This window comes from Ips typographus, linkage group LG2, assembly GCF_016097725.1.
Source record: "Ips typographus isolate SLU linkage group LG2, UJ_Ityp_2.0, whole genome shotgun sequence".
Lineage (NCBI taxonomy): Eukaryota > Metazoa > Arthropoda > Insecta > Coleoptera > Curculionidae > Ips > Ips typographus.
This window is the reverse complement of record NC_138423.1, coordinates 8,352,193-8,378,734: the sequence shown is the minus strand read 5'-3', so window position 1 is coordinate 8,378,734 and position 26,542 is coordinate 8,352,193. Positions and strand designations below refer to the sequence as shown.

General features: G+C 35.6%; 1 long non-coding RNA gene across 2 annotated transcripts; it reads left to right on the top strand.

Moving 5' to 3' along the window:
• Positions 1 to 644: 644 nt before the first annotated feature.
• Positions 645 to 24,620, top strand: LOC145724738 (uncharacterized). Of its 2 annotated transcripts, none has more exons than XR_014177074.1 (4): positions 645 to 700; positions 896 to 1,018; positions 22,807 to 23,222; positions 23,283 to 24,620. It is a non-coding gene; the product is annotated as an uncharacterized LOC145724738 (long non-coding RNA). The 2 variants fall into 2 exon arrangements; XR_014177075.1 differs by having other exon boundaries at positions 657 to 696.
• Positions 24,621 to 26,542: the final 1,922 nt, after the last annotated feature.

Genomic DNA, 26,542 nt, shown 5'->3' with positions numbered 1-26,542 from the left:
CCACAATCGGTGTAACTTTTAAGGATCTGGTTCATTACGGTTGAATGAATTTTAGAACGCGATTGGTATTCATATTCCTGATATGTCTTTGACATCTGATCCAGATGTTCATATTTGAAATGTTTTATAATATCGGCATACCCTCCCTCCATCTCGCAAACAGAACATATTCCAATATCCATTTTAATTTAACAGGTCAATCTCATAAGCTAGCTAAACTGAGGAACAAACCGACAAACGGTCAAACATAAACTAATGTTTGAGGCTATGATTCTAAATTTTAACGGAAAACCTGTCAAAAGTCACTTTTTTCTCAATTTACCGACGGAACTTCTCGATCCATAAATCATAAACCGGGTACATATATTCGGTATATGGGTAAAATTTCAGAACGGCAATAGTAGTTACCAAAAATAATTTTCGAACGCTCTAGGTTAAACAGGTATCTACCGGTAGAATATTCGTAAATGCCTAGACATTGTACTGGGGAAGACCGAGGCAATATTTGGTAACGGAACATAGTGTAATTTCTGTTACAATTAGCTTGATGGGTGTAAACAAACCAACATGTTTACGACGTTGTCAATAAAAATTGGGTTTGTTTTAATAGCAGGTGCCATATTGTTGAAAATTCAAAACTGACAGTTTGTGTCATACAGTCATCTTAGAAAATCTCGTTTTAGGCGTTCTTTGGCGGTAAGTAAGTATTAACCTGAGTTTTAAGCTGTAGTAACATAGATCATCTTATTTTATCTGAATGAGTTAAAATGAGACAGATATTGTAAACACTCTACCACAACAAACACTGAAAACACTGACGCCACAATACGTCTTTTAAGTTGAATTTTTATACATTGGTGTAAAAGTAGCATGGCAAAATCATAAATGATTCTAGTTTTTGGTTGTCCAAGATCTGTTTACGTACTGTCAGCCTAATTCTACGGAGGAGAGCCGAGCAAACACACTTGTAGAGGCCAAGCCAGTCATCAGCAGTGTCACAAATGTTACAGAAATATAGGTATGTATTTTACCTATAAAAAACCCACCTTGGCAAATCAACAAAGCCCGAAATCTATTTCGCATTAACGAAAACAAAATTCAAAAAGGTCGGTAATTTGAATTTGAGATTAATAGTACACAATTCAAATAAAAAATGACAACCGTCCATCAAATCAATGTGTCAATGCACCGCCTTCTTTACAAGAAAGCCTAGAATGTGGCTTTTAATGGCGGCGTTATCGAATTTTTTTTTGTACACAAACCTATGGAGATACAGTAGAAAATATGTTTTTTTTTATTTTTTCGTGTAGTTGATTAGAAGTTGTGGGTGAAAAACCAAAGAACGCTTCATTCCTGATCCAGATATGTATAGATATGGCTTTTTATACCCAATAAAGTCCAGCCAAAGCAAGTTTGGTTAGAACCCTTTGTCTCGGAAAGTACAACAAACTAATGTAAAAACTGCTCAATCAAAGAAAATTTGGAAATCCTTGAATCTAGGTAAGCAAAACTGGTAAATGGGTTTTATATTATTACCAAGACCTTTCTTTTAAAATGTAAATGTGCCAATAGAACTTCTAAAAGCTGTCCTGTTTCTTCAGAGTAAACCTTTGTTGCTCTCAAAATGTAACTCACATAAGTCACATACCAATGTATGTAAGAGGCAATAAGTTTACTGAATGAGAAAGCATATTGTACTTACCACTGAGTATTGTGTTGGAGTAAAATCATTCCACTTCAAAGCTTTCAACCACTGTTGGGTTCGAGCAGGGTCTTTTCGAAAGTAAAAGACTGACACTTTTGGACCTTTCACCAAATTGCTTTTAGAAATTTGGCAAACAACCAGTGGACGGCATATTGTAGAGGCAATAGAATTTAAGTTAAAAAACCAACCACAAATTATAGAACAATGAAGGAACAATAACAATAGTGATAACACAATAAAATGAACACAAACTACACTTTCACTAGAACAATAAACATATAAACAACAATATATAATAGCAAACAAAAATTACTTTGGCAAGTAATCCCAAGTCTTGACTTTAAACCTTAAAAATTAAGTTAATCATCCAAAAACTCAATTTCCACAATACAAACAAATGCAAACTGTCAATCCCATATTTCGGCCATATTGGAATTTTTGGCATGCACCTTCTTGGCTTTCTTGTACAGAGGGCGGTGGTCAATGTCAAGTAAATCCTGTTTACATCGGACATCCATGGCATGGACGTCACCGTTTCAATCGGAGAGCTTTTCGATCATGTTATTTTTTTTATTTGTTTTGACTAGTCAATCCTAAAAAATAACAGGATTGAAATGCTCTATCTGATTGAAACGGTGACCTGTATATCTAGGCCGTGAAATGGTGTTTTATCTGCGGAAAGAAAGTTTGGCGTCCGAGGCCGTCTTACGGCCGAGGACAACAATCTTGAGGACGAAGAAATTATTTCACGGCCGAGGTGTACAAAACATTTTTTGTTCAAACGATATTTATTTAAAAATTCTTAATTTTTGATAAATAAAATGAGAAAGGTCTAGCAATAACGGTGACGTTTATTGTTATGTTTGCTGGTTATGCATTGTTGATGTGAAATATTTTCCATTTTTTCATATACGCCAAAATGAAATTGGAAGACGAGATGGATGGGTGTACTGCTGTAATTGGTGCACACAGTGGTCACAGAGAAATCGTAACCAGCAACCATAAGCGTAGACGGTGACATAGTGATTGTTAATTTACTTTTTTCCTGTATTTTTTTTCCTGTACCATTGACACCGGCCGTAAAAGTGCATTTCACGGCCACTAAACGGAGCTGAGTACTTCACATCCGTTTGAACAAAAAAGGGTATTTTCCTTTGCTTTCTGATGACTTTAAATAAGTTGTCACGAAACTGAGTATACCGGGTGTGACTGAGGTTTCAAAAAATGGAAAATTTGGTTTAACGCCATCTCTCAAACAAAAAAGTTATTTCTAGTGTTGTAAATTGTTGTGCAATTATTGAATAAAGTTTGTTGAGTTTGTTCAAAGTCTCACTTATCTAAAAGAACCCCGTAAAGTGTAAAAGTGTAACAATATTGTTACGATTTTCCCGTGGGTTCACACAAAGTCAATTTAACTCAACAATTAATAAATTTATTTACACTTCAAAACACTCCGTACAATAATTAACACAGCTACTAAAAACACTACTACAATTCCACAATTACTCCGCTATTTAAACTTTACCGCGTTCCCAAATTCACTACTACTGCGGTCGAGACCGCGTCTTTTATATTCGCAAACCACGTTCTAGAATGACCGCGAAACGCTTCGCGGGTTGCCTTGATCATTCAAGAATCTTCCAGGTAGCGTTTCCTAACTGTGGCCTACTTTAATACGCGCCCGGCCAGATATTGCGGCGCATCGGTTTCATCCCGAGGCGAGCGCTCGTTAAGAAGTATCGAGCATAGTAGGCCCAGACCGTAACAATATGTTCAAGATATACCGGTTGTCCCAAATTCAGAGAAGGAACAAAAAGGAAAAAAACCTTGCAGGGTGTTACAGATTCGATGCATTAGCATTGCTATCTCAGAAACTATAGTTGATAGAGCTGTAGTTATATGGAGGCAAAGTTGCGCCGTTCATTGCAAAATAATTTGCTAAAAAAAGTTGAAAAATCTTTTATTATATCGTTATATTTATATTATATTACATATTATTATATCTTTTATTTTAAAAATCTTTTATTTTTGTTGGAGATATTCGACAAAAACCGAAAAAGTCAACTTTCAATTTTATTTTTTTACCACTTTATTATTGACAATTCCACTCATGTACAAAAAATGCCATATATACTTCATCAAAACACGGTTTGCTATCGGCTAATAAGGAAGGAAGAGAGTTTGCTAGCGGATAAAAAAATCTTAAAAATAAATTTTGCTGTTAATTTCATCGTTTCAATGGATTTTTACTATTTTGTGTGCAATTGTGGCAATGTCTCACCTTGAGATTTTTGCTGGCACTGTCAATTTTGATTTTTGTTCGTATTGTTCTGGTTATGGCTCGCTTCGGATAGAGTTCTACTGCAGAAAATCAAAAGAACCAGAAAAAATTATTTCTGCCAGTACACGGAAGTCGCAGTCTTATTATATTATTGATTATATTCATGGAATTGTTTTATCAAATACCATTCAAGCTCAGATTTTGAACAGAATAATTTTTCCGCTTGTCTTCTCATACTTTCTTTATGGAACAAAACTCGACCTGTTTGGCTACGCTCTTGTGATTTAGTTACAACAGGTCTCGTGCAGTTACACCAAAAAGAAAGTGTTCTAAAACAAGCACAAAAATTATTAGGCTAAATCTGAGCTCTTATGGTATTGCCCCTGATTATTTTGAAAAATTAATCACACCTTTTGAAAGCACTTTTTTTATGCTCTTCAAGAAAATAGTTTTAGTTTTCAACTCCGACGTTTCGTTTTCGTCATAACAAGTAGATAATTTAGTTTAATTTAATTTGATAATTAGGTTCATTGCTCCTTCGAAAAAGAAAGAGAGAGTTTCTTATAGGACTTTTCATTCATTTAAAAAAATATGTTTTTGGTTAATTATTTATTTTTCCCCCTGAACAGGGCTGACCGCAAGGATCACCTCTCTCACCCTTTCTCTACAATATCTACTGTTACGAAATATACCACCACAACAAACAGGACAAAAACCAAATTGACAAAACGGACTACATATTACAATACGCAGACGATACAGCACTAATTGTTCACGAAAACTACACAGAGAGCGGCGTCAATACTTTAATCACTTACTGACGATTCAATGACATGTTTCTACAGATGGAGACTAACGTCCAACGCAACTAAAAACCAAAACTATTATTAGCAAACCATCAAATCAAAGATGACTCTCCAACTGTTACTGCGGACAGCCACAGAACTGAGCCCACAAACGACGTAAAATACTTATGAGTAACACTAGACCAAAAGCTAAAATTCACAAAACACCTAAAAAATGCGAGGACTGAAATTATTAAAAAGACAAAACACTTTAGGTCATTAACATACAAAAATAAAGGTATTAGCACAAAAACAGCAACTAAAATTTACAAATTCATTTGTAAACCAGTTCTGGACCACGGACATATACTCAGAGCAAACGCTACTGACAATACTAAAAGATATACTCAGACTACAGAACAAATTGCTCTAAGACTGATAACCAAAATAAGACCAAACGAACATGACCAAAATAACTGATAGACCCATACAACTACAAACTAAATAAAAAACAATCCAAACAACTGGAAAATAATAAATCCACTATGCATAAAAAGACAGAGCAGACAATCCCGTTACCTTTTATATTATAATTATATAAATTAGAAATAAGATTACCTGAATAGAAAAAAAAATTGTAAACTTTGGCAGAAAGACCGTAGTGGTCGATAGCCTTTTTTCTTCTTTTTTTTTTTTCTATTATATTGTTACCGTTTGGGCCTACCGCTGCTCGATACTTCTGAACGAGCACTCGATTCGGGATGAAACCGATGCGCCGCAATATCTGGCCGGGCGCGTGTTAAAGTAGGCCACACTTAGGAAGCGACACCTGGAAGCATCTTTGATATTCGACGCAAATCGCGAAGCGTTTTGCGGTCATTCTAGAACGTGGTTTGCGAATATAAAAGAAGCGGTCTCGACGGCGGGAGTAGTGAATTTGGGAACGTGGTAAAGTTTAAATAGTGGAATAATTGTGGAATTGTAGTAGTGTTTTTAGTAGCTGAATTAATGGGCCTATCCCACATATCATAAATTTTTGTTTTAATGACTGGAATCGAAAGAATAGGATCAAAAAACTAATTTTTCATATTCTTGAAGAAAAAATTATGGTCGTAAATGTTCCTACATTAGTTTGAATTTGTCCATTAAATTTAAAAGATTGTTTTGGCGCGCATGTGACGTACGTAATTCTGGGCGATTTTATTGGCTGTTGCACGCCATCTGTTTCACTTCTTGTCGCTGATTGATTGATTGTGTAGTACGTCACCGGCGGCGGGCGTTTTAAACATGAGATTAATGTAGTTTTTATCATCATTTTTTTTCTATTTAGACTTAATATTTTTGAAAACAAAAAAATACGGGTATAATATTTTCAATCCGTCTTTGTAGTTATGAAATAAAAAAAAATTGTGGGACAGGCCCATTATTGTACGGAGTGTTTTGAAGTGTAAATAAATTTATTAATTGTTGAGTTAAATTGACTTTATGCACGCAAAAACATTTGTTTCTCTTGAAGAACTTTGTATATATCATTTCGAGCACATAGAGAGGTGGTTTAGTCAGAACCATCTTACTGTAAATATGGATAAAACCCAGTGTATCATTTTCAAAACGAGTAATAATTTGGTGGAACTTCCAGAAAGTATAACTTTCAAGACTAACACTGTACCTATAAGTAATAATACCAAACTATTGGGACTGCAGGTAGATGCTGGCCTGACGTACAGTTATCATGTCGACGGATTGAGCGCCAGGCTATCATTGGCATGCTATGCTTTGAGAATTTTAGCTAAACACTGTAGCTTAGACACATTAAGAATTGCTTATTATGGAACAGTGTATTCATTGCTTAAATTCAATATCATATTCTGGGGAAACAGCACAAACATAAGCTTGCTATTCACTAACCAAAAAGTCGCACTAAGAATAATCACCAAGTCGCCACCGTTAACTACTTGTCGAAATGCATTTAGAAATAATGATCTTCTAACTTTGCCAGCAATATCTATTTTTGAACACATATTGTTTTTAAAACGAAATCCAAATTTATTTGAACATTTTTTAGTCAATCACTCACGCAACACAAGAGGCAGTCAGAATCAGTACAACCTTCCCCAACACAAGTTAACTTGAAAACTGAAAAACAGTGTACATATTTTTCTATAAAATGCTTTAATACTTTACCTAGAAAGCTTCGAGAAACACAAGGTTTGGGTAAGTTTAAAAAGGATTTGTTTAATCTTCTCGTTTTCATCGAACCTTACAATTTTGAGGAGTTTTTTCAAAAAGTGCAACGTTCTTCGTACGTATCTATCCACTGATACTAGATACTTTTTTCTTCTTTGTCGTGTTTAAACATAATTACCCTGTAATTATTTGTTTTAAATAAAAGCTGTTATCTATGTATCTATCTATCTATTAAATGATGATGGTATCTAAACAACTAAACGTCGGAGCTGGAAACTAAAACTGTTTTAAGTGAAAGCAAACTCAAAGTCGATCTCCAAAAAGTATTTATTAAGTTGTTATGTGCCTGACATGTTTCGAGTGTATTTAGACACCCATCTTCAGAGGTTTAACTAGAGTCACAGTCTGCTGGCTGTCATTCTACAAGGGGCGACAGCTAAACCTAGGTGTATAAAAGGTGGTTGTTTATTTTATTCTACACATACTTGATTACTAACATACTTTTGGAGATCGACTTTGAGTTTGCTTTCACTTACACTCACTACTCCACTGTGTGAACATGGACTTACTTCTTTTCAATAAAGAAAATGAATGAGAATGGTATCAGAAATTTGACTTTTTTGGTTTTTGTCGGATATCTCGGGATGTAATGAAATTTTTTTTTACGAAATTATTTAGCAATAAAATGTGCAACTTTGCCTTCATTTTACTAAAACTCTGTCAACTATACATAGTTTCTGAGATAGCAATGCTAATTTATCGAATTTGTAACACCTGTATGAGTTGTATTTTTTCACCTAGTATTTTATGTGATTTTCAGAATCTACGTTGAAAACAATGGTAATTACATTAAGGTTTTGATACGTCTAAATTTTACAGTTTGTCAGATATTTGTTATTTTGTAAAAATGTAGAAAACATTTTAACGTTCAACTTTTATTTGAGTTTTATTTACCAAAATTTGCTTGGACGGTGGTAACATCCAGTTTCATGATCCATAAGCTCCTACAGGAATTTTATTCGGAAATTAAAACTTTTAAATTGTAATAACTTGTCAAAATCAAATGAAACACCCCATATTTTATATTTACAGTGTATGAAAATTTGGTTATCGATCGAAAATTACTAAGCAGACTATTACTATTCATACCGTTACAAAAGTTTTATACAGAATCAAACCAATTCATAACCTTTATGTTGCGGAGCCTACTATGCGTCAAAACTGATAAGTAAACACGAAAACGTTTTACAAATTGAGTGTACAAGGTGTTACAAATTCGATGCATTAGCATTGCTATCTCTCGTTCAAGAAATTTCGTTGAAACGCATCCGATTCTCTTAACTAAAATCAGCTAATAAATGAAGTATTGCAGAAGATTCATAAAACTTGTTGGTGGTTCCAACTAATTTTAAGCAGCACTCCAAACTCTCCTCGTATTTAATTTCAAGAGATTTCGAGCTATTTTTGACGACTTGCATTGTCATCCTAAAGGTTGAGTTTCCTTACAAAAAATAGTTGATCCCAGCCGAATTTGCTTTCCGATCAGTGCTAATCTCCTAGAAAATGATTTTTTTTACGTTACAGCTAATTCGGAAATCACTTAAAATCTAATTTGTTTCTAATGGTTTCTGCTCATGTTGCCTTCCTACTCATACTAAAAAGTTAATCAATGAGGCTCGTTTTTCGTTCACCACACTTTAAACTGATTTATTGTCCTGGCACAATTATTATAATATGGTAAAGATAAATTAAAAATATCAGATTACATTGCCAAGAACAAATCGTTGTATTTCGAACCTCTGTATCTTTGATTATATTAATTCAAATTATTAATGAATGTTTCTCAAACTAATTTAACTCAGAATTTATTCTGGTGAGCGTGATATATTGCACGCTTTGGCGAGTTAATAAATCGTCATGCTTTCTAAGGACCTTTTGAATACATCACATTAACTAAGTAAAGTAAGAAGGAAACCGGCTAAATAGTACCGTCATTAATAAGGAGGACGAACAATTCGTCTAGTCGGACAGTTTAGCGGCCGTGGAAATATGTGCGGTTAATTTAAGAACAAGATCTCAACTTGGTTAATGTAATTGGAGTGCGCCCTTATGATATTAGATATTAACTTAGATTTGTTGTTTTGTTAATGATATTACAGTAACAGAAATGAGAAATAGAAGAAATTAAGAGACTCGTTCTAGATGCAGTTATACGAGTGCTACCTTTATAGTAAGATTTATCATCGTATACACTCCAAAAATAAAGTTTAAAATAGATGATATAGAAATTTTTAATAATAGTTATTTAGCTAACGAGTGTATTAATGATAGCGATTAATAATCAAAATGGTTAATAGAATTGAGAGTATTAATCGCTGAGAGTATTAAGAGTTGCTTAAATATTTCCGTCGACTCTAGTCTAATAATAAACGTTTTTTCCACTACTAACATGATAAACATATCATTATTGACCGATTAGTAACTTGAGAAATTAGTTTTCTCTACCTTAAAGGTCATTGTTGACCTAGATCAAAAATAGAGTCTAATATCTAGTTCTAGTCTAGCACAAACACAACAAAAAGGAAATATTATTGACCTAGGTAAATAATAATGTCAATGTCTATTAAGACACAAGACACATGAAGTATACTTGACTTGACACAGACAGATAAATTAGGTTGACTTTTTATGTTGTTATCCTAAGTTTTTAAATTTTCAATAAAAGGGCTATCAAAAATATGGTTAATAGTGGAAAAAACGCTATATTATCCACGGTTTAGATAGCTTTTACTTTTATTGACCATATGTCAAGTTTAAATCCCGAGGAGTGAAGCGACGAGCTTCTGTCTAAACCTTGGTTAATAATATACTATTTTCCACTACTAACATGATAAACATACCATTATTAACCGATTAGTAACTTGAAAAATTAGTTTTCTCTACCTTAATGGTCATTGTTGACCTAGGTCAATAATAGAGTTTAATCTCTAGTTCTAGTCTGGCACAAACACAACAAAAAATAAAATTTTATTGACCTAGGTAAATAATAATGTCAATGTCTATTATTATATGACATATGAAATATACTTGACAGAGACAGATAATTAGGTTGTCTCTTCATTTTGCTGTTTTGTTTAGTCTAAATTTTGTTAATAGTGGAAAAAACGTTATATTATCCACTATTAACCATATTTTTAATGATCCTGTTATTGAAAATGTATTATATTATTTATACTACATTTATGGATATTGTCACGAATGGAAAATCCATCAATTCAAAAGATGGACTTATTGACTTAAAAACATAAGAATATTCGAGGATTGCGAAATGCACTGAAATTGCACGAGGCAAGGTCACACCATGATGCACCGAGTGCATCATATCGGTGATGAATCACCACCACCTGGTTTGCAGGAATATGAAAAATAGGCGACGAACAATAACAAACTACGTCAGCCGATCAATCGGGTATAAAACACGCCGATTTCAGCAGTATAGGGGGAGTGTGAACCAATCCACAGTAGTGCGACCAGCTGAACCAGGAAGTCGAGATGTCGACTCTCCTCGGAAAAGAAGATCAAGTTAAGTAGTCCATTCTCCAGAATTGTTCCAACACACAAAGTCCTTAGCTTATGAACCTATGTAAGTACAATTGTTAAATTGCCAACTTTTAGTGTATTTATGTGTATTGTGCAGACCCATTTGTGTATACTATATTTAATAGATTTAAGTGTTTAATAGAAAACTCCGTGTTTGATTCCATCCTTAAAACTGAGATCCCGGCGCGACGTTTAACGTCGTGAGTCAGTTTAATTAATGAATCAAGAAGGGCTCATAAATTAAACGTGACATTATATCATAGCAGTCACTTGTTTTATAACAACATGATTGTTTGTATTGTTCTTGTTGTCACCTAAAAAAGCAAATCTCACTTAAAAATGCACTTATGCCTCAATAAAGAACGCGATACGTCGTCTTTAAAAAAACAGACATTAGTGTTAAACCACACCTACCTATCCAAGCCCAAGCCCCGTCAAAAAAAACAGCAAAAAAGATTCTTAAAAAAACAGCAGTTACACTAAATACTTATTTATTTGCGTTTTGCACTTTTGCAGTCATGAAAACCACACACTTATATTTATTACGTTGTCTAGGATAAAAACTACATAAAGATCATTATGCCATTTTTTTTCCTATAATTGTCAATTTTGACAGTTCTGTTGTTGAAATTGCTATTATCAAGTGGTAAAATGTTGTAAAAGACATTGTGTTTTAATACATATATAACTTGTACTTCTGAAAATACCATGTTAGTGTATTTTCAAGTTGTATTTTAAAAAATCGTTTTATAGTTTAAAACTGAACATTCAAGACTTGTGAAAGTCCAAATTTGTACTGAATAGTCTAAAAACTTGCTTTTTACTATTAGGAATGGTCTTATGATTCGCTTTCTCAGACTGCCATCCTGGTTGAGTGTCTGAAACTGGCATTCAAGAACTAAAAAAAGTCCGGAAATCAAGACAAAGATTGTATTGTGCATGAAACTCATTTTTTACTACTAAAAATAATATAAAAGTTGACTTTTAATGCTAGAACTGACTTTACTACGACTAAAGAGAGTCCAAAAGTATATTTTCAAGACTTTAATTGGTGTACAACTCAATTTTCTGGACTGGTCAACAAGTCTAGAAGTAAATTAAATTTTCGGACTATTTTATTTCTAAAAATTAGTTCTCAAGACTATTATTGTAGCATTTGGTACCAAAATTTTTTACTTTTATTACTGAAGAAACTTGACTTTTGGAAATAGTCTTAAATTCGATTTTTCAGTCTTAAAAAGCACTAAAAACTGTCTGAATTTCTTAGAGATGCTACAATTTATTGCACCTATGAGTGTAGAAGTCAATTTAATAGTGAAGACGCTTGAAATAACATTTTCAAGACTATGGTCAGTGGACAAACTGGCTTTTAGGCCTGATAAGTCATAAACTTTGTAAAGATAGTCTTGAAACTCGATTTGAGGCACTGAAAACAGCCTTAAAACACTAAAACCAGTCTAGTTTATTAAGAAATACCCGAATTTTTAGCACTGAGGTGTCTAGAAGTCGATTTAATAGTGACTAAGCTTGGAATGCCATTTTAAGTCTATGAAGAATGTAAAAATTGTTTTTTAAGTTTGCTATGTCAATAACTTGGTAAAGATAATCTTGAAACTCGATTTTCCAAGCTGAAAGCAGTTTTGAAGCACTAACAATAGTCCACAATTCGAAGAAAATGAAAAGCAAAGTAAAAAGCACAAAAAGTTAGTTTTCAAGACAATTTTCATGAATCTAATGTCAATGTCCTGCCTCTAAGACTTTTTTCAAGACGAAAATATTGAAATTTGTCTTCAAATTATGAAAACTTACTTCAAATGCAAATTTTAAGCTTCTGATGTCACTTTTCATTAGTTCAGTCACATTTTGGGGTTCAAGTCAACTTTTAAGGTTTAAATGTATGAATTTGTGGTAACAAATTCTTGAAAAAGTAGTTTTTATGTCTACAAGTCAATTTTTAGTATTAAAGTCTCTCGATTTGCATGAAAACTGGTTACAAACACAATTTTTAAGCTTTTGAAATGTTTATCTTTTCTAATTCAATTTTCAAAACTAAAGTCTTTCAGTTTGTCTGGAAACTATGAAAACTGGCTACAATAATATTTTTTAAACTTCTTAAGTGAATTTTCCGTTTCCAAGACAATTTTTAAGTTGGGTTGGGTTAGTTTTGGGTCATTGACCGTAATAACGTGTAATAAAGTGCTTGTTCCAAACTTGATCAATATTGCTCCAACGGTTTGACAGTTATGACAAAAAAAAACGATTTTTTAAACAGAAATTTGATGAGTTGTATTTTCCTTAGGAAGCACTTTTCAGGAAAATGGCATCATGAATGTCAACTTATTTTTTAATTGGCTATGGATTGGTGAATTATTGACTTTTAAAACTGGACCACCCTGTATATTCAATGTTAAAGTCGACTATATCTTTAAAAGAGAACATCGACATATCAAAGTACTTCAAACTAATTGCTTTTTTGAAGAGACAAAATACAACTTACAAAGCTAAGAAATCTTTAGTTTTTACAGAATTACATATAAACAGTTTTTTAGAAAATGCATGGGATGGATTTTTTTGCCGGTTAAGGTAACCTTACTTGTTTTACTTACTTATAATAAATATTTACATTATTCAATCATAAAAATTACAGGCTGTGCTGGTTATTGTTGTGGCTGGAGCATGTAGAACAGATGAGTTATGTAATATGCTAAAAAAAGATGTTGATATTGTAACATAGAAATTGCACTATGTTCCGTTATCAAATATTGCCTCGGTCTCCCCCAGTACAATGTCTGTGTAAGCAAGATCGGCGAATTGAGGTCATGATGTGGGTATAAATACTGCACCAAAAGCACGTACAGATCACTGATCTCTGGGTTAGTCTGGGTACGCCTACTGCTCCACGTTGCAGACATTGACATTGCTTACACAGACATTGTACTGGGGGAGACCGAGGCAATTTTTGATAACGGAACATAGTGCAATTTCTATGTTACAATATTAGAGACGACATAATAATTGTTAATATTCCAACTAGTAAAAATGGCGAGTCAAGAAAATTTGTTATTATAGAACTTACCTGGATTAAACTTATTAAGCAATATGTTGCAAACCAACACCAGATCTCCCCAGGTTGTTTATTAGTTTTCGGAACAACAAACCCACCAGACAACCTATAGGACATAATACAGTTAGCAAAATGCCCAGTCGAATTGCCAAATTTTTAAACTTACCCAATGCAGAAAATTATACTGGCCATTCATTTCGAAGAACCTCAGCCACTATTCTTGCTGAAAATGGTGGTGATTTACTGACACTGAAGCAACATGGGGGGTGGAAATCTTCCACAGTTGCGGAAGGTTATATTGCAGAATCTATTTCTGGCAAGAAAAGGATTGCGACTACGGTACAGGGACATACATCAATAAGAGTCAGAAGCTACCAGCTTTTCTGGACAAAGTACTTCAACTTTTATCCCAACGAGATCTTCTACTCCACTGACCAGTTTCTGCAAACTTGCTGTTGTTGCTTGCTCTTTAAAATAGCTTCACTTTTACTGCAATACTGACTGAACCATAACCCTAATAAGAACATAACCTACAAACCTACTCGATTTTTTTGCATATTACTCATATTAGAATGATGTTAGTAATTACAAAGATTTCAGTCGATTTGGTAGTTACGAGGTTGATTTACGCCGAGTGGTCGAAAGCCGAAATTATAAAATATTAAAATATACAGGGTAATTCAAATTCGACCCTCACCATTGGGATCTCAGAAACTATAAGAGATACGAGAAAGTTTAAATTGGGGCAAAATTGCGCAATGTAAAGCTCAACCAAATGCCGTTTTAAAAGTTTCGATTTTCCGAGTACTTCCGAAGATATCCGAAAAAAACTGAAAATTTGATTTTTTGTTTTTATTTATTTCTAACCTTATTTGAAGAAATATTCCAAAACTAAAAGCACCTCTTCATTGCCACTTTTTCCCAGCTATTCGATGATGGATTCAAATTTGCCACACGACGTTTTGTTTTTTGGCAGCCATCATCAACTTTCTATTTTCTTATGGGTGCTATATTGGATTTTTAGCCCACCAAATAGTACGTTTTATTTTGATTTTAGTGATTTATAATAACTGATGATTTTCTTCATAAATAACCAAATAATTCAATAAAAACTTATTTTACCTTAGTTAGCTTTGAGTTAATGAGACGTTTTATGAAGATTACTTGGTAGTACTTGTCACACGCAATTGGCCTGAACATCCCTAGTGCATTTAATTTTTCCGGAAAAATTCGGAAAAACGAGTTTCTAAGTAATTTGTTTTAACAAATAGCATGAGCGAGAGTGGTTTTAAAAATCATCCGAGTCGAAGACGAGTCACTTGCTGTATAAATAACTATAAACTTGCACTTAACATTTTAAAACATAGAAATTTGGCAAAAAATGAAGTTCCTAAAATGATGATCTTTCTCTTGGAAACATAAATGAGCCTTTTAAGTTAGAGATAATGCTAACAAATCTCTTTTTCTGATTAACCTAAATAGTTCAGCAATGCTTGTATAATAATAACATTTTCTGCGGGGGTTTCTTTTCTAGATACATTTTTAACTATGATTGACGCTCTAATAATCGTCCGAATTATCGTGTTTGACAAGTACTGTCAAATAATGACATTTTATAAAACGGCCCATTAACTCAAAGCCAATAGATAAAGTAAAAATAGTTTTTATTGAATTATTTTGTTATTTATGAAGCAAATTATAAGTTATTATACATCACTAAAATCAGAATAAAATGTACTATTTGGTGGGCTAAAAATCCAAAATGGCGCCCATAAGAAAAAAGAAAGTTGATGATGACTGATAAAAAACGAAACGTCGTGTGGCAAATTTGAATCCATCATTGAATAGGTAGGAAAAAGTGGCAATGAAAAGATGCTTTTAGTTTTCGGATATCTCTTTAAATAAGGTTAGAAATAAATAAAAACAAAAAATGAAATTTTCAGTTTTTTTCGGATATCTTCGGAAGTACTCGGAAAATTGAAATTTTTAAAACAGCATTTGGTTGAGCTTTAAATTGCGCAATTTTGCCCCAATTTAAACTTTCGCGTATCTCTCATGGTTTCTGAGATCCCAATGGTGAGGGTCGAATTTTAATTACCCTGTATAAAAACTTAAAAAAATTTAGGATCACAACAAAACAACATTAAGAGACAACGTGATTTGCTAATTTATCTGTCTTCTGTCTCTGTCAAAGTCAAGTATATTTCATATGTCATATGTCTACAAAGACATTGACATTATTATTTACCTAGGTCAATAAAATTTTATTTTTGGTTGTGTTTGTGCCAGACTAGAATTAGAGATTAGACTCTATTATTGACCTAGGTCAACAATGACCATTAAGGTAGAGAAAACTAATTTCTCAAGTCACTAATCGGTCAATAATGGTATGTTTATCATGTTAGTAGTGGAAAAAATGTTTTACTTACACTAACACCAGAAGTAGAAACTCCTCATCAATTGAAAATTTTGATAATTTCTTTTGTTTATCATGAGGTCGCATCTTCCAATATAAATCACTACTCTCTCTAGAGCTTCTACGAAAATAATGCAAGAATTAACCTTATCATTTATTTTTCAACAAAATAAAAATAGACCATAAGGTATTATTAATTGTATACCTACTTAACCTACCTATAAATTATATTAAAATCGTTTTTAAGTGATTGAAATAAATGTTAAAATTGTGGATTTATTACGTAATACACTATTATGTTGAAACCTCACGTTAATGAGATTTCAACATTCTTAATTGTGTTAGCTCAAGGTTGTGGATTAATTGCATGAGACAATCACTAGCTCTTTATAAATGAACACTCTTGGATTTACTGTAGGAAATCAAACGAACCGTTAGTTGTATATGTACATGTGTATATTACAAGAGAAAAAACAACCACAACATTTACAATTTACAAAAATTACAGAAAAAGTTGCAAGATTACTGATGAAAGTCTAAATGAATGAAATTTAAACAGGAAAAGTTTTACCAGTACCAAACTGTCCTTAACTGCCCTTACCAGTCTTTAAAGACGATATTTGGGTCCTGGAACCTCCAGTATCCTCTCCCCAGCAGTCAGTAGTGGCCACCGCTGATTTCCAGGTAGGAAATCAGGTCTCTGGTCAGAAAACCCTCAGATCTCTGGTCGAAAAGCCCTTAGATCTTTGGTCGGGCCGAACACAATACTGTGTTGGAAAATTGGGCCGATACAAAATAATTTAAAAGAACCAACAATAAAACCAATTTACCTGTGAGTCGGTCAGATGATCAAGGATTAAAAAAATTTAAGTCACACACGTGCCACAACGCTCAGAACCTAGGTCAGATGTCGGCAGTTCGGGTGCTGTAGTGGTAAAAGGACCGATACCACAAAGTGGGGTGATTAAATAGGCCACATGGCACGTGACACAAAGAAACACGACCAGAAACCGACGCTTCTCCGACAAAAATCGAAACTAATCACGTGACTACGGCACCTGATAACTCATCAGGTCACGCACCCACATTAACCAAATGTGCATAAAGTGCAAATGGAGCTATTAAGCGATCGGAATCGGTCTACTAGTGTAACTAGGCCCACGGACATTAAAAATACAAACTAAACGAATTACGGACGAATATTTCCCTCATGTGTTAAATGTCCCATATGAGCAGTGCATTTTCACCAGAATGACAGCGATAATTGCATTCTAAAGTGATAATTGCATTTCGATAATTGCACTGTACGTATCTATAACGACTGCATTGTTGTAGAGCCTATTGCTAGTACACTAATTGTTGTCCTTGCGCAGTTTTTTGACTTTTTATAACCAAACAATGTCAAACTCGATGTCAACAAAAATTAATAAACGGTTTGGAACTTGTTCATTGAGCTCCATTGAGCAATCTATAGTTGCAGCAAAATCAAAACATTTTCTTTATTCGGGAAATATTCCCCAAAATTACATTCGTGCCTTAAAAATGACCTGATAATTCTGCGTTCAAACTTGTTATCTTTGCAAACTGCATTCGGTCATTTTCATATTTTTTTCTAAAAAAGCCCTCCACCTTTGGTGTCGGGCTCTTTCGCCAAAAAAATATGAAAATAAACTCATGCAGTTAAGAGATAACAAGTTTTCATGCAAAATTATCGGTAATTTTTATGCACTTGTGCAATTACCCCCGAATATTTCCCTCATGTGTTAAATGTCCCATATGAGCAGTGCATTTTCACCAGAATGACAGCGATAATTGCATTCTAAAGTGATAATTGCATTTCGATAATTGCACTGTACGTATCTATAACGACTGCATTGTTGTAGAGCCTATTGCTAGTGCACTAATTGTTGTCCATGCGCATTTTTTTGACTTTTTATAACCAAAAAATGTCAAACTCGATGTCAACAAAAATTAATAAACGGTTTGGAACTTGCTCATTGAGCTCCATTGAGCAATCTATGGTTGCAGCAAAACCAAAACATTTTCTTTATTCGGGAAATATTCCCCAAAATTACATTCGTGCCTTAAAAATGACCTGATAATTCTGCGTTCAAACTTGTTATCTTTGCAAACTGCATTCGGCAAAATAAACTCATGCAGTTAAGAGATAACAAGTTTTCATGCAAAATTATCGGTAATTTTTATGCACTCGTGCAATTACCCCCGAAAACTCTATTTAACACATTACAACCCGATTAAACTCGACACTAAACCGCAGTTGTACAACCGAACCTTAAGGCGGGTGCACACATGCGGCATCCGGCGAATACCGAGCACGTGCTCGCCGAATGTCGAGCAATCGTCTAGTGCTCGGCAAATGCCAGCACGCTAAACCACATATGCGACGTTTGCCGCTTAGCGAGCCAGTATGGGAACAACAATTATTCGTTCCCTTTAACTTAACACCGAGCAACCTTGTCCACACTATCGGTGTTTGACGCACATTTGCTCGGTATTCGCTAAATGCCAAATGTGTGGACCCGCCTTTAGACGTTAAAATATTTCTTCTACGATCACTACCATACTACTCAGGCAAAGTATTGTTACGATTTTCCCGTGGGTTCACACAAAGTCAGTTTAACTTAACAATTAATAAATTTATTAACACTTCAAAACACTCCGTACAATAATTAACACAGCTACTAAAAACACTACTACAATTCCACAATTATTCCACTATTTAAACTTTACCGCGTTCCCAAAATCACTACTTCACTACTACTCTGTCATCGACGCCGCTTCTTTTATATTCGCAAACCACGTTCTAGAATGACCGCGAAACGCTTCGCGATTTGCTTCGAATATTCCAGGTGTGGCGCTTCCTAACTGTGGCCTACTTTAATACGCGCCCGGCCAGATATTGCGGCGCTTCGATTCCATCCCGAATCGAGTATAGTAGGCCCAAACCGTAACACTGCCCCCCTCTTAAAGCTGATCGTCCCGATCCGCTTCATCTAATCCCTGGTATTTCTTGAGTCTGTCCAGATGGACAATTTTCATCTTGCCTTTGGGGCTGCGTTGGACTCCTTTTTACCACATTGTAAGGTCCCTCCCAGTGTCGTTGCCATCTTTGATTTAATCCTTTGCTCCTCCTGGGTTGAAACATCCACACAGCATCACCTTCCTTATAATTGCCATCAGTTGGCCTGTGGTCCAGTGTCATCTTCATACGGTTGTTGTTTGGTTTCATCTTCTCTCTCTCAAGTTTCCGAATTGTGATGGATCCCTTCTGTAACGAACACTGGTCACACCGTTTACACCATTCCTCAACGTCCTTTCTGAAGTTAATCCAGTAAAATCGATCTCTTATTCTAGCCAAAGTCTGGTTTACTCCAAAGTGTCCTCCTCCGCGACTGTCATGTAGTTCTCTCAGCACATTCTCTTTGCAGGAATTGGGCACTATTGTTTGGTAAACAAAGCGTTTTCCGTCTGGACTTTCCCATTTGCGAGTAATTAAGTCATCTCGCAGTCGAAGCGAATTCCACTGTAACCAGTAACCCCTTACTGTTGGTCCATATCTGGAAATCTGTTGCCAATCCGGTTTCAAATCCTTCTCCAACCATCTTCTGATTACTTTCAAATCAGAGTCTGAGCGCTGTCCTTTCAATATGTCTTCCTTAGAAACGCTGCCCTTCATTCTTTTTGTAGCCTCTTTATCTGTCACCATCGCGATTTGACCAATCCTCCAACCATTATGAATTTGTCCTTTCCGGTACCTTAAATCACTATCCAAAGCTTGACGATCCTCTACATATCGCGGTAAATGTCCTTCCGGGTTCTTCATTTCCTGCTCATGGTTACGCCAGTTCTGCGGGGTCCGTAAACGAGACTGCTGTCTGCAATTCCATTGGTAATGTCCTTTACGTCCACAAGTATAACATGTAATGTTTCTTTTAACAGAAGAGTTCCGGTGATTTGTTCTAATGTCCTGATTTCGTCGGCACTGTGGGTTTGGAGAACAAGACCGCTGTCTGCAATTCCTTCTAATGTGTCCCGTACGTCCGCATCGATAACACTCCACTCTCGTGATCGGACGTGACCGTTCTAACTGTCTGGACTGACCATTTCCTAATGCTGCCATTTGTTGCACTAATTGGCCTACCATTGCTTTAATTTCATCTATTAATGTAGCAGCATGATCGGCTGGCGGTACTCTTTCCTCTTGAATAGGCTCTGGCTTTAAATCATTGCACGCAGCTTCAATTTCCAGCGCTCGAATCAGTAATTCGCTGTTGTTGCTCCCTTTGAACATCTTCAGCCATTTCTTTACCTCCGGATCTCGAATCCCATCTACAAAATACTGTGCCACAAGTTCTTCTTGGATTTCATCCGGGACGGCTGGGTAAGCCAGATGCACAAGGCGACGAATTTCGGTTTCAAACTCTTCTAGATTTTCACCAGTTTTCTGCTGTCTTGCCATTAATTGCGTTCGATACAGTCCTTTCTTATGTTGATCCCCATAACGACGTTCTAATGCAGCTACTAATGCTTCATAGTTGCTCCGTTGGGCGATAGGCACCGTCTGTAACAGCTCCAATGCAGGTCCTCGTAATGCCACTATTAGTGCTACAGCCATTTCCTCGTTACTCCATCCATTTGCATTTGCAGCGGCCTCAAATTGGAGTTGGTACATTGCCCATGAAGTTTGACCGTCGTATGTGGGAGGCTTGATCTTGTTGAGCCCGTTTCCGGTGATCACTGTAGAGCTGGCTCTTCTGCTGTCAATTTTCCGCTCTAAGTCACGTAACTTTATCTCGACATCATTCTGGATTTTATTAATGTCCTCCCGAACATCATTAATGTCCTCCCGAACATCGTTCTGAATTTTATTAATGTCCTCCCGAACATCGTCTAATGTTACCTGAACGTCATACTCCATCTTTTTGAGACTATGGGATACATACTCTTGGATTTCTGTTTTGGTCCCCGCTAGACCGTTCAATATTTCTACGTTACGTTTTTCTTGCCGCTCTCTATCTTCTTGACGCATTTCTATATCTTGTTGTAGCATTCTTTCTTGTTGTTGTCGAATCCTTTCTTGTTCTTCCTTCTCTTGTTGTCGAATCCTTTCTTGTTCTTGTCGAATCCTTTCTTGTTCTTCCTTGTCTTGTTGTCGAATCCTTTCTTGTTCTTCCTTCTCTTGTTGTCGAATCCTTTCTTGTTCTTGTCGAATCCTTTCTTGTTCTTCTTTGTCTTGCTGTCGAATCTCTTCTTGTTTTCCAAGCATTGCCATAATAGCTGCAAGTTGGGCCTCCATGTTTGCACTTTGACGTCTTGTTATTGGCATAAAATAAATTTAACACACCACTGTTCCGAAAATCTCTAGTCCGGTTCTGAACACAAGTCTTTAACCCGAAGTTTAGTTCCAATTCACGTCGCACTAAAGTCTGATCCCACTTCTGACACCAATTGTTACGATTTTCCCGTGGGTTCACACAAAGTCAGTTTAACTTAACAATTAATAAATTTATTAACACTTCAAAACACTCCGTACAATAATTAACACAGCTACTAAAAACACTACTACAATTCCACAATTATTCCACTATTTAAACTTTACCGCGTTCCCAAATTCACTACTTCACTACTACTCTGTCATCGACGCCGCTTCTTTTATATTCGCAAACCACGTTCTAGAATGACCGCGAAACGCTTCGCGATTTGCTTCGAATATTCCAGGTGTGGCGCTTCCTAACTGTGGCCTACTTTAATACGCGCCCGGCCAGATATTGCGGCGCTTCGATTCCATCCCGAATCGAGTATAGTAGGCCCAAACCGTAACAGTATTTATTAAATTGTCACTTAAACTGAGCATGTAAAAAAATAATAAATATAACGCATAATTAAACTGTAATAATTCAACCAAAGACATTAAATTATCAATGCAACCAAAATCGTATGGTAATAGTTCTATTGTACAACACGGGTGAATAAGATGTCCCTATCGCACAAAAAAAGGACAAAGGTTAAAAAATAAGACGAGGGCGATATGGACAATTCGCCCGAGTTTTACAGGCTATTTTTTCGACGACTAATTGGAATTACTTACCAAATTTCACACAAACTAAACTCTCAATGTTTGAAACGTTTCCGTGTTAATGTAAACACGGAAACGTTTCAAAAAAAAAAAAAATTTAGTTTGTGTGAATTTTTTGAAAACGCAGCCAAAGTTTGACCGGTGTCCCGGATTGTCACCGTTTGACAGCTGATTAACTTCGTCTTTTAGGTTGAGGTGTTGAATAGATTTGATTCATTGTAAATTAAACATAAGCCAAAATGCAATTTTTGATTGATCCCAACTGTCAGTGAGGATGAAAATCAGAACAATTATTTTGTTTACGTTTAAGATTAACTGTAATTGGTTTATTTCATGTCGCAAGCTAAAGATTTCCGAATTTTCCAAAACCATCGAAAATGCAGCACCCTGTACAGTACTTGTGTGGTATGGCAAATAAAAAAACTCGTGCGCTCACCACATCTCGGTGTACGACCTCATCGTGTTAATACTTCCCACTCGTCACTATAAAAATTCTCATATTACACTAGTAATGTAAATAACTATTACCGTACTAGAGCGGAAATGTGCTACTTCCGCCATGAAAAATCGTGCGGCAAAGTGCACCTTTCCGCACGATTGTGGGAAAAATATTTTACAAGTAAGAAAATTATGTCTGAATAAAAAAGAATTAGTAGTCCATATTCTTTCAGTGGAGTACAAGTACAAACGGAAGGGAATGACACGCAGTCGTCTCCACAGTACTTTATTTCGACCTTCAAAGGGTAAGGCCTACTCTACTAGTTTCGGACATATAAATGGCCATCTTCAGGAGCTGAACTCGACAATCAATGCGCCGGCTGTCTTTTTAGAAAGGGGGAGACAGTGAGACCCATATTATAAAGATTTTGTGAATTTAATAGTTGTTTAAAGGGAGGAATAAAGCTGATTATGGAGAAAAAACCTGACACTACATGATTGGGTGCTATGAACTTTGCGAACCCAATCCGCTTTTCCTCGGTGGTTTTCACTAGAACTGAAAAGCCGTCGGACTTTGCGTTGATTAGTGGACTGTATTATTGTCGCGTTAAGGGTTGGTTGAGGGGGAAGAATACGCAGGATTCCACAGGTAACCCACTTTATTTAATTAAGTTGTGCCTTATTGTCTAGATAGTTATCTTACGCCCAGATGGCCAAGACGGCTGGGAGCATGATGTGAACTGGCTAGGCTGAAGATACACGGAGGGCAGCGCTTTAGCGGTGGTGAATGAACCCTAGACTTAGCTTAGGCAAAGACGTGAAGAACCTAACAAAGGGAGGTAAGCTGGAACGGCAACTTAAGCTGCGCGCCCACACTATTTCCTTTGCTAGGGCTGATCTAGGGTGTGGCACTTGGTCGCCTACTGCTCCACGTTAAGTTGCACAATAGGCGTACCCAGACTAACCCAGAGATCAGTGATCTGTACGTGCTTTTGGTACAGTATTTATACTCACATCATGACCCCAATTCGCCAATCTTGCTGACACAAACATTGTACTGGGGGAGACCGGGGCAACTTAAGTTAACGGTACCTAGTGTAATCTTTATGTTACATTATTTTGAGGTTGATTGTGAAAATGAAACCTTTGAATCATTTCGGTAACTCGGTATATTTTGCCAAAAAAGAATAAACCGAACTCGCACGCTGGTTTTTCGAGCCACACACCGTCCTCCATTCCAAAAAGGAAACATGACAAATGACGTTTTCTTAGCATTGCCATCTGTTGGCAAACACTGGTACCACTAGCAAAAAGTACAATTTTTCGCATCAACTCGCTTACTGGTTAAGCCTGACAAGTACAGATGGCAGTGATAAAGCATTATTTATTGGGAATCGAACACTACATATTTAATTGCGAAAAAATATTTATATGTCCAAAACTAGTAGAGCAGGCCTTACCCTTTGAAGGTCGAAATAAGTATTGTGGAGACGACTGCGTGTCATTCCCTTCCTTTTGTATTTCTGAATAGCCTACAAGGCTGAAAATCGTTTCCGCAGTAGCTGATAGTGATGAACCAATTTAAGATCCCAAGTAGTTCAAAAAAAGTGAAAAAAATAATTATTTTGGCTTCAAAAAGTAGCCTTACTGTTTTGTTAACGGAAAAACTTAACTTTCTTAAAAACGCATTTTAACTACATAGGATCATAAATTAGATCATTGGTTACTGCAAACTTGTTTTCAGCTTAGTCGGATGTGCGAAAATAATTTTTAAGTTGCAAATTATTACCAATATAAAAAGTTGATTAACACGAAATTGTTTTACAAACTCCTGTCAAGAGAATAAACGGCAGTGTATTACATACAATTCTTAACAATCGGTTTCTCCTTTTAACAGAAAAATAAACAGAACAGTTATAAGAATAAGAACGTTTCTGTATAATGCGAGCGAATTAGACATGTTTAGAAATGAATTTGCTATGCAATCAGAAATACGACGTGTGACGAAAATGGTTGCATACCTGAAGGAAAACTGCAAAGTGGAGGCATATGCAGTGGCGGCTCCTCAATAGGTGCACATGTGCACGTGCACTCCCAAATTTTGAGTCCAAAAATGCATGTTTTTATTATAAATCTTATAATGATTGAAATAATTTTCTATTAATACCAAGTATTAATCTTGGAAATAAATAAGTTTTTATTAATAAATAAACGAAATCTGGACGAATTACGGATGACCGCCGCCACCGTGCACCGTGTGCCGTGGTAAAATCAAGTGCACAGCTCATGGGTATAGTAAATCTGATTGGTCGAACTTCCGCCGTCCGCCCCCTCTGTACCCCGCGACTGTCCAGAGTCAGTCGATGTTTTAAGCTGGCCCGTGTGCACAATTAGATCGTGCACTCGGGGTTTTTCTTATCAGTCACGTGTTATTTTTCTTCGCGACTTTTTAAAATGCCTCCAGTATTTCCTAACGTTAGTGTGCAATATTTGAAAACAATTACATATTTTAAAATTGTAGGAATATTGGGCGTGGTCTCAAAAAATTTGTCGCCTGCAGCGCTAATTGGCCCTAGTTTTGTGCACTACCTTTCAAATTTACTACGAGCCGCCACTAGGCATATGTCTGTAATCACTCTAAAGACGCTACCCCTAACATACAGTTTCTTGTAAATTGTGATCGCCATCTATCGGCGGCGGTAGGACTACGTGTGACAAAATTACAATGCTCTGCTTTATTGGAAAGTGATGCATAAAATTTGTAATCAGTGCATTCACTATAGGCATTTACGAAAATTATACTGGTTCATTACGGTTGAATGAATTTTAGAACGCAATTGGTATTCCTATTTCTGATATGTCTTTGACATCTGGCATCCAGATGTTTATTGTTGAAATGTTTTATAATATCGGCATACTCTCCCTCCATTTCGCAAACAGAACATATTCCAATATCCATTTTAATGTAACAGGTCACTCTCATAAGCTTGCTAAACTGTGGAACAAACCGAAAAAACCGTCAACCATAAACTAATTTTTGAGGTGATGATGATTCTACTACTACTACTACTACGCTTTGGTTTAACGACCTTGAGCTGCCAGGACTATACGGTCGCATTAATGACTGTTAACTAAATCTGCTTAGAAGTTCACCCGGCGGTGAGTCTGGGATAATCCATTGTTTAGTCTTCAGCTAAACATATATCTTAATGTTATATAAATAATCAGGGTAATTAAGGACAATCATAGTTTATAGATCTTTTAACATTCCATAATTACAATTAGTAAGCAAAACAATAATTGTTTAACTATATTCAAAACAGCCTAACGTAGCGTTCTATATTAATTAACAGTGGTTGCAATAATTATAGTTCAGCAGCCATCAAACTGTTTATATATTGTTTACAAATGATGACTGTAACAACCATGTCAAAACCATAGAGTTTAATTGTTTCTGAGCCACTAGTTTGTTTAATAGTTTAGTAAGATTGTTAGTTACATGCGTAGGATTAAATCAGTATTGAAATGGCACTCAAGACTTTCAATAACTCTACCTACCCAATCTAAACCTGCAACCTCCTCAATATTAAACATGACCTTTTAGGGCAAAAGTGCCCTGATGCGATCTTGTAGAGAATTTAGTTTGCTACAACTCTTCTTATTACACTTTTTTTGCTATTTTGTTCAAATAACGGAGTTATGCACTCGTTTCTTTTTTTAAAATCGTTTTGGAGGAATATCTCCCTCAAATGGCCTTTTAGGGCAAAAGTTCCCTGATGCGATCTTGTAGAGAATTTAGTTTGCTACAACACTTCTTATTACACTTTTTTGCTATTTTGTTCAAATAACGGAGTTATGCACTCGTTTCGTTTTTAAAAATACTTTTGGAGGAATATCTCCCTCAAATGACCCTTTAGGGCAAAAGTGCCCTGACGCGATCTTGTAGAGAATTTAGTTTGCTACAACTCT